This window comes from Acomys minous (genome assembly GCF_964271855.1).
Source record: "Acomys minous genome assembly, chromosome: 7".
NCBI lineage: Eukaryota > Metazoa > Chordata > Mammalia > Rodentia > Muridae > Acomys > Acomys minous.
Genome location: NC_140488.1, coordinates 30,924,711 through 30,934,281, shown reverse-complemented (window position 1 = coordinate 30,934,281; position 9,571 = coordinate 30,924,711).

The window sequence follows — 9,571 nt, the reverse complement described above, 5'->3', positions numbered from 1 at the left end:
AAAAAGAAGGCTAGCTAAGAGTTCTAGCAGGCATGGGAACAATAAAGTCGAGTTTCAGGGTATAGTTACCTCTGGAGTTAGGAGAAGTGTCCCAAGACATAGAGAAGGAACTTCAGCTGGGGCTTCTTGTATTATTTTGCTTTTCATTCTATTTGTTTGGGTTGGTGGTATTTTGTCTTGTGATGCCACAACGTCATACAGCCCAGGCTTGTCTTGAATTTACTGTGTACCCACGATGACCTTGAATTCCTGATCCTCCTGCCTTCACTTCCTATGTGTTGTTGGGATTACAGGTGTGCAAGCCACTAGGTCTGGCTTTATTCAGAGCTTCGTGCAGGCCAGGCAATACACCAGCTGAGCAGCAGCATCAACCCTATGCTTTCTTTTTTTTTTTTAAATCTATTTATTTGGGAGAATTATAAAAGTGCCATTGTTCACATGTGAAGGACAGATGACAAACTGCAGGAGACTTTTTCCACCATGTGGCTGCCAGGTATCACTCCTAGGCCTTCGGGCTTGGTGGCAAACTCCTTGATCTGATGAGGTGACTTGCTGGCCCCTTTCTCCGTCCCTCTCTCCTTTCTTTCTTCCTATCACTCTTTTGTGTTTGAACTCTCCCCACTTTTTAAAACTGTTGACATCAGGATAGTTCCATGCATTTAAAGTGGCAGGTAAGCTGTTCAATAAAAGCCATTTCATATATAGAAGTTACTTTAAAAATCTGTCATATACCAAGATCATTTGGTGCTACCAAAAACTCAGAATGACTACAAAGGAAACTATGACTAAACTAAGACACACAGGAGCTACACTTCATTTCAGGGGGCATGAAATCTAAATAATTTGTATCATGTTAGAATAATCAAGTTCTTTTGTCATAGTGTGTGTTACTATACTCCCCTATGGCAGGGGCTACTCAGAATCTTTACAGTTTAAAATGGTCAGGCATAATTCTGCCTGTAAACTCAGAAACAACCACATATCTGAGTGCATACAATTTTCTCAACATGCACGAAAAGCCTTGGTTAATTGTTTTCTAAGGTCTAATTAGGGCAAATGAGCTAATATTAGCCATGTATCAAGCAAGCTGTTAATCAGAGAGGTACAGAGGTCAGGCTGTTTAGCTGTCTTTCCTGCTGTGGTATGACTACTTTCTCTAGTTCCTTCATGTATTAGAATTAGTAAGTGTCAAAGTAGGAGTTTCATTACTGCAGCAAATGACAGATGATTTGAGAGAAGAGTTCCTCATGTTCAACAGCCTTTGCCATCCTATAATACAATCTTTACAACTGCATGTGTATAGGCAGAAGGGAGTTGGAAACCAAAGGAGGTCAAGACAGGCTTGTAAAGGGAATGCCAAGTTAGCTACATAATACTAAAAAACTCACCTGAAGTCTTCCCAGTGCACCCAAAAAGCAGAGTACAAATTAGTGCCATTTTAACATGGTGTTTATTTGGATGCAGGTGTGGAAACCTAGTCTGATTGAGAAAAAATTCAGTTCTGTCCTTACAAGCACTTAAGAAAACCAACAGGAATTTTAGAGGTCATGGATCCCTCTCAATTAGCCAGAACAAGCTATAGAAAACAAGTAAAAATGCCTTTCAACCTAAATATCTACTTATATATTCCACTGTACCAATGGGTTTTTGATTAAAAGAAGAAAAAAAAAATCAAACAACCCTCTCACAAACTTTTTATAAGAGAACAAGAAGTACTGTATTAGCCAGAGGTGGTGGCACACACCTTTAATCCTAGCACTTGGGAGGCAGAGGCCGGAGGATAGCTGTGACTTCGAGGCCAGCCTGGTCTACAAAGTGAGTCCAGGAGAGCCAGGGCAACACAGAGAAACCCTGTCTCGAAAAACCAAAGAGAGAGAGGGGGAGGGAGAAAAAGAAGAAAAAGAAGAAGAAGAAGAAGAAGAAGAAGAAGAAGAAGAAGAAGAAGAAGAAGAAGAAAAAGAAGAAGAGACGTAGTGTATTATAGTAGCAAGGTTTATATTTGACAAATGACTGCAGTGTTGAACATATTTCTGCACTTTGGGATTTGTTTTACCATTGGTCACTTGTAGGTCCATGACTCTCCAATAGTCATGCTGTCTCCATCTGCATCCTCTGACATTTTTTTTTTCATCTTCCTTTTCATTGTGTACATGAACTGTTTAGCTAATTTAGTATTCAGCCCTTCGTCGTAGTGAGGCTTTCTTGTCACTTCAAACTGTTGCTTCTTTTCTGGTTCTTCAGGTGAGAGGTCAGTATCTTCCTCTCCACTGATTTCTTTTTCCCGAATCTGATACTTTCAGCCTCCTATTCTCTTCAGCAGCAGCTCGTTTCTTAGCTAAGGTAGCTGGCACCATGAGATCATTGGCTTCGGAATCACTATAGGTATCTTCATCATCACCTATCATCCTATTATGGTAAGAGGTGCTTGATTCATCAGTTTTCATCAAACCACTGTCCTTGTTAGCTAGAGATACATTGCCAGGATATCCCCTTCATCCCACACATGGGATGTTGTCCTTAGCCCTTCTCCTGGGTCTATTCTGTCCAGGCCACCCCCCAGGAAGACACAGGCCTCTTCTTCTTTAGGAATCTCTTAATGGATCTATACAAGGCCATCAAGGTCACCATTGCTGGTTACTCCAGCTTTCGAGGTCTCAGAGTGCCTGCTGGCATGGGCCCTGAAGGTAAAGGGATAGCTGCTGCTGAGACCCTCCAGCCAACTGCAGAGCAGGCTCACAGGGCTCAAGCAAATCCATCTGTTGTCCTGGAAACCACTATAAGTGCCACCTCTCAACACAATGACCTCAAGTCCATAGAGAAGGCCAACCTAGTGCTCCAGGGTGGGAGTGCCATAGACACTGAAGCCCTCTTTATTAATTCTTTAGATGAAATCCTGGAGTCTGGTACAAAGGCAGATTCTAGTCATTCCAGCAGGCTAGAGGTGGAGCCAGGGGGAGGGGGACTGCACCGTCCTCCTCAGCTTGTGGCACCCTGTCTCAAATAAAACCAAATGAAATGAAAAGTTCAGCCACTTAAAAAGAATGAATCTAGAAAAAAAATTAAAAGCCACTTTTTAAAATTATTTTTATTGAAAAATAAAATGATTCATGTTACATCTCCATTGCTATCCCATCCCGTTCATCCTCCCATTCCTCCCTCCCTCCCACTTTCACCCCATTCCCCTTCCCTATGACTGTGACTGATGAGAACCTCCTCCCCTTGAATTTGACGCTAGGGTATCAAGTTCCTTAGTGGTAGTCTGCGATCCTTCCTCTTAAAAGCCACTTATTCTAGCTGGGCGCTGTAGCACACACCTATAATCCCAGCATCTCTGTGAGTTCTAGGCCAGCCTGATTTACAAAGCGAGTTGAGGAAAGCCAAGGCTACACAGAGAAACCCTGTCTTGAAAAACAAACAAATAAACAAACAAATAAAACCCACCATGATCAACAACAAAAACCTTTCTTGTACTAGGGGAAAGTCACAGCCCGTTTCCTGATCTCTAGCATTTTTCAGGAGACACCACTAGTAGGGATTACATCATGATACATCACTTCCAATGTTGTGACCAACACACACACACCCAGGTAAAGCATTTCCTAGACAGACTAAAGTTTTGGGGCAACCTTTAGATAGACATATAAACACCTTCCTTCAAATATTCCTCATGCCCCCACTAGTAGACAAGCTTCATTGAGACCAGCATATGACCACCCCCTCTCTCAATACATATGACACTGGCTGCAAGTGTGACCCCATCCCCATGGCTAACTCAGTCCATAGTATGTAACTAGGCAAAAATTAAGGTGTTCCCAAACAATTCTGGGAAGCACACAGGCCCTAGCTGAGAACCTCACAGAACTGTATCAGTACAGCTTCTGGCCTTTGTGAATATACCAATTAGCATGTCCAAGTCAGAGCTGACACAAAACTCCTATGGTGTTTGCCTTCCCAGATGAAGGCTTAAGACATGCCACCTAGGGCCTGGAGACATGGCTCAGCAGTTAAGAGCACTGACTGCTCTTCTAGAGGTCTTGAGTTCAATTCCCAGCAACCACAGGGTGGCTCACAACCATCTGTAATGTGAACTGATGCCTTCTTCTGGCCTGCACATAGTACACTCGTATACATAAAATACATAAATTAAATTTTTAAAAAAAGACATGCCACCTCAAGGGTTAAATGGGACATGCACTGGTCCCAAGACCACACACTGCTGAGCTATTATTCCTCAGAGCAAGGCCTCCTGAGCTGCCTCTGCCCTGACACTGTCAGGTTTTCCAAATGTCCCTTTATGCACAGACTATCCGGATCTCGTTTTGTTGATTTTTTGAAACAAGGTCTCACTCTGTAGCCCAGGCTGGCCCAAAATCCCTGATCCTTCCCCCTCAGCCTTCCCAATGCTGGGGCTACAGGCTGGTGTCACCAGGCCTGGCTTATCCTGATATTTGAAATGCAAAGTTTGGGCTGGAGAGATGGCTCAGAGGTTAAGAGCACTGGCTGTTCTTCTAAAGGTCCTCAGTTCAATTCCCAGCAACCACATAGTGGCTCATAACCATCTATAATGAGATCTGGTGTCCTCTTCTGTCCTGCAAGCAGAATACTGAATAAATAATAAATAAATAAAAATTTTAAAAAAAGAAATGCAAAGCTTGGCTTCCATTTCCTGGGCACTTCTCCAGGCCCAGGAGAGCTGGTAAGGTTGGCCCTGTGTCTCCCTGTGATGGGGCACCTCCCCGCTGCTAGGCTCCTGCATACTGAGAGAGAGACACACATAGAGACAGAGAGAGAGAGAGAGAGAGAGAGAGAGAGAGAGAGAGAGAGAGAGAGAGACAGACAGACAGACAGACAGACAGACAGACAGACAGACAGAGACAGACAGAGACAGAGACAGAGACAGAGAGACAGAGACAGAGACAGAGAGACAGAGAGACAGAGAGACAGAGAGACAGAGAGAGAGAAGACGGGGGAACACACTGGCTGCACTGCTCTGGGCATTCAGAAGCCATCACTTGACCTGGAATTGGATGGCCATTACAAGCATGTGAGCTGCAGCCAACTGTGGCTCTCTCCAGCCTCCTGGGCATCCTGGCTCCTCAAGCCTGCCAAATTACCCTCCTTAACAGCAGGACACAAGAGCCCTCTGGGCCTCTCATGATGGCTAAGTCTGCACCCAAGCACCTAAGCCAATTCAACTCACACTGACTCTTCCCTCTTGGAATTAGTGGGTGGGCCCTTGATGCCTGCCACTTGCTGGAACAGTCCTGGTTTCACAGCCCCTCTTGCCTCCTCCGTCCTGAGCCCTTGCACAGCAGTGTGCTGGCCTGTGTGTCCTCTCCTGCCTGTTGGTGGGAACCCAGGAACTGCCTGTGCAGGTCACAGCTACCCACTCCCCTTTGGATCTTCCAAACACAGAGCAGGCCTCTGGCTGGGGAGGAGGCCAGTTTTGTGTAGCCCTGCCCTGGGGGACTTGGGGGTGAGTGCCAGGGGGTTCCTGTCCAGAACAAAGTAAGGTGGGGGTACGCAGGATCAACACCTTGCCACACTGTGACAGAGAGGAAACACCAGGTTATTCTTGGGTGAAGGTGGGGGTGGGTCACACTCAGGCCACAGAAGTTGTGTGAACTAGGGAGCTTTGGAGAACACAGTGGCCAGCCCAGAGGACAGCATCCATGGGGGACCAAGATTGATGTAATAATCTGCTTAGCATACATGGAGCCCTGAGTGGGAGGCTGTCTCCTCTTCTGTCTGCATTGGGTCAGATGGAGTCCCTGTCTTACTCCTGACCATAGAGCCATAGGATGGATACAGCAATCCACCTAGGCATGTGTGGCTCCTTGTATTTTGAGCTTGCGCAGGAACATGGGCCCAGCACCGCATGAAGTCTCCACCCCTCCCCCAAAATTTTCCCTTACATTGCTTGCCATTTCAGAATACTGAATCCAACCCCACTCTCAAACTGTGTTCTGTGCCATGGCCTCAGAACAATGACTACTTTGCTTTCCAGGCTTCTGTTTTTAAATCAGGTATTCTGACTTCCCTACAAGTTTCTCACTTGCCTCAGTAATTAAAAGTACTTATTTTACAGCTTTCTAGTGTTCACATTTAGAAACAAACTTCCAGCTTTTATATATGTGAGTTCTAGATACCTATCTATCTACCCACAAAGAGATATTATTTAACTTGACTGTGTTTTATTTATATTGTGTGTATGTGTATAGGCATGCATCACAAAGCACACACAAGGCAAAGAACAACCTGCAGGAGTTGGTCCTCTCCTTCTACCAAGTGGGTCTGAGGGATTGAATTCTGGTAGTTAGACTTGGCACAAGTACTTTCACCCACTGAGCCATCTTTTCTATTTGTTTTCATTCGTTTTTAAAGTTTTCCTCTCCTGAACCATCTTGCCCGGCCTAGATATTGTTTTCTTTCCAACATTTGTATTAGCATATATTAATTGTATCAAATAATATGTTTCATTGTGATGCTTTCATATAGTTAATTAATGTAATTTCATCATATGTACCCCATATTCAATCTCTTGTTTCCTCCTCCAACCCCTAGAGAGCTGCATTCCAGGACTTCTTTCTACTTTTTATTTTGAGACAAGCTCTCACTGAGTTTCCAAGTCTGGCCCTGAATTTGCAATCCTCCTGTCTCTGTCTCTTGAGTAGCTGGGGTTAAAAGCCTGTATCATCCAAAGTAGCTTCCTTTCTTCTTACTTACAGTCATAGGCTAGCCTACAAACCCTATTCTTGATTTTGCTTCATAACATATTAACACACACATACATGTATGCCCATGTAGGTCAGAAGAGGACATTGGATCCCATGGAACTGAAATTACAGATGGGATGAACCACTATGTGAGTGATGGGGATCAAAACTCAGTCCTCTGCAAGAGCAGCAAGTTCTCTGAACTGCTGGGCCATCTCTCCAACCCGAAAATATTCCCTTTTGTCTATTTGTGGGGGAACAGAGCCTCATGTAGGCCAAACTGGCCTAAATCTCACTAGGTATTCAAGGCTGGCCTGGGCCCCTATCTCCACCTTCCAAGGGCCTATTTCAGGCAAATGCCTCTACTCATGGTCAAAACTAGGCCTTCTACTTTCCTAAATTCCTTCATCCAATTCTCCTTCTCGCCTATCAACTGTCCTCATCTCTCTTTTCTTTTCCTATGTACCATTTTAGCAAAGAGACTTGATCATACTGCCTAGACTCTGTGCAAAGTTAGACTTGCAAGACTCTGTAATGGATCATAATGGACAACCCTCAAAGACCTATCCAGGAAGGAACCTTTGGGACTAAAGCAATCTGGCTGGAAAATAGTTTGCCTGCATCCATGCTTCTCTTAAAAGTGGCTATTTAATCCGTGTGATGGAACTCAAATGCTTTACATGAGCTTTTGTAGCTCATAGGCTTCTGCTTTTCGGCTCTCTGCTGCTGTCTGTTCACTTATCTCTGGCTAGTGCCAGAGTTCACCACACCTATTGCACCCATATCACAATCTCAGTTATGGAGCCTTGCCCAACCTTTGTAAGTTGCCTTGACTACAGCCCTGCCCATCCAGGACTTTGACTTCTCCACAAGGTCTGCTCTTAGTGTTTGTAACCCATATTGATATGTAATTCAGGATGGGCTCAACGTCTCCATCTCCCTGCCTCAGCCTCTTAAGTGCCAGGATTACAGGTGTGTGCCACTCAGACATGGCATGCTTCGTCCCTTCTGCCTTTTCAGACACATGTTATGCTAACTGATTCATGTCTACTATGTTATTTGCTGAGTACTACATCCTTATAGGGACAAATTAGCCCTTCACTTTCAGCCAGCAATTGCATCTCTCCTCCTACAGGGGAAGAACAAGGCCAATCAACACAAGCTGCTTCACGTTCATTCTTATCTACTTAGACATTGCTATAGGCTTTCAATTACTTGCTTTCCTCTTATTGCAGTTATGAAAAAACATCAGATGGGCAGAATCAGAAACAGACAAGAGGAGAGAGAGAGAGAGAGAGAGAGAGAGAGAGAGAGAGAGAGAGAAAACAACTGAAGGTGTAAAGATCAGAACTACATGTAATCTCTAAGGATGACAAGAGATGTCTAAAGTGCTAGAGCGATGGCTCAGTGGTTAGAACACTTCTTGCTCCTGCAGAGGACCTGGGTTCAGTTTCTAGCACACACATGGTGGCTCACAACCACCTGTTACTCCAATTCCAGAGGATCTGATGCATTTTTCTGACCTCTGATGGCAAAAGACATATTTAGTGCTGCACATAGATACATATATACATATATACATGCATGCATGCATACATACATACATACATACATACATACATACATACATACATACAGGCAAAACACTCATATGCATAAAATAAACCTTTAAATAAAGAAATTTTTAAAAAAGAGATGTCTGAGAGGGTGTGGATGTGTCTCAGTGGTAGAACACTTGCTGTCTTAATTTCTTTCTATTGTGACAAACACCATGACCAAAAGCAACTTGGGGAGTAAAGGGCTTGTTTCATCTTGCAGTTTAAAGTCCATCAATAAGAGAAATCAGGGCGAGCCCAGCAGAGTTGTCTTCTAAGAGGCTCCACAGAGCAGTGGTTCCAAACTGATGCTGAGACTCACAGCCAAACATTGGGCAATGCGCAGGGAGCTTTGTGGAAAAGTGGGTGGAAGGATAAAAGGACCTGGAGGGGACAAGAGCTCCATAAGACCAACAGAGCCAACTAACCAGGGCCTAGAGGGGCTTGTGGACTCTGAAGCACCAACCAAGGACCTTCCATAAACTAGAGCTAGGCCCCCTACACAGATGTAGCCCATGGGCAGCTCAGGCGTCATGTGGGTCCCCGAGTAAGGGGAGTGGGAGATGTCTCTGAAATAGACTCTGATGCCAGCTTTTTGACCACTTCCTCCTGGCAGGACTGCCTTGCCAGGCCACGGAGGAAAAAGGAGGAGCTCAGTCCTGATGTAACTTGATGAGCTGGGGTAGATGGGAAGGGAGGATCCCCTTTTCTGAGGAATAGGGGAGGGAGGAAGTAGAGAGGGAGGGACGAGACGAAGGATGAGGCTATGACCAAGATATAAAGTGAATATAAATAAATAAATAAATAAATAAGAAATCAGGGCAGGAACTATACCAGAGACCATGGAGAAATGCTGCTTACTCGTCAAAGCTTGCTCAGTTTGTTTTCTTACACAATCCAGGCTCACAGTAGGACTGGCCCCTCCACAGCAATCATTATTCGTGAAAATGCCCCCGAGGACTTGCCTGCAGGCCAATCATATGGAGGCATTTTCTCAACTGAAGTTTCCCTCTTGCCAGATCACTCCTGTAAAGTTAACCAAAACAAACAACCAAAACAAAACCACCACTACCAAGAACAAAAATCCTACCCAGAACACTTGTCTAGCATGTGTAAAGCTCTGGGTTATGTTTCCAGAAAACACTCACACATGCACCATGCACACGTGCATATACATGCTTACAGGAAGGGAAATGAGAGACAGAGACATATATAACAGAAAACACCAACAAACTTCCAAGAAAGTTCCTAGAGGTGTCA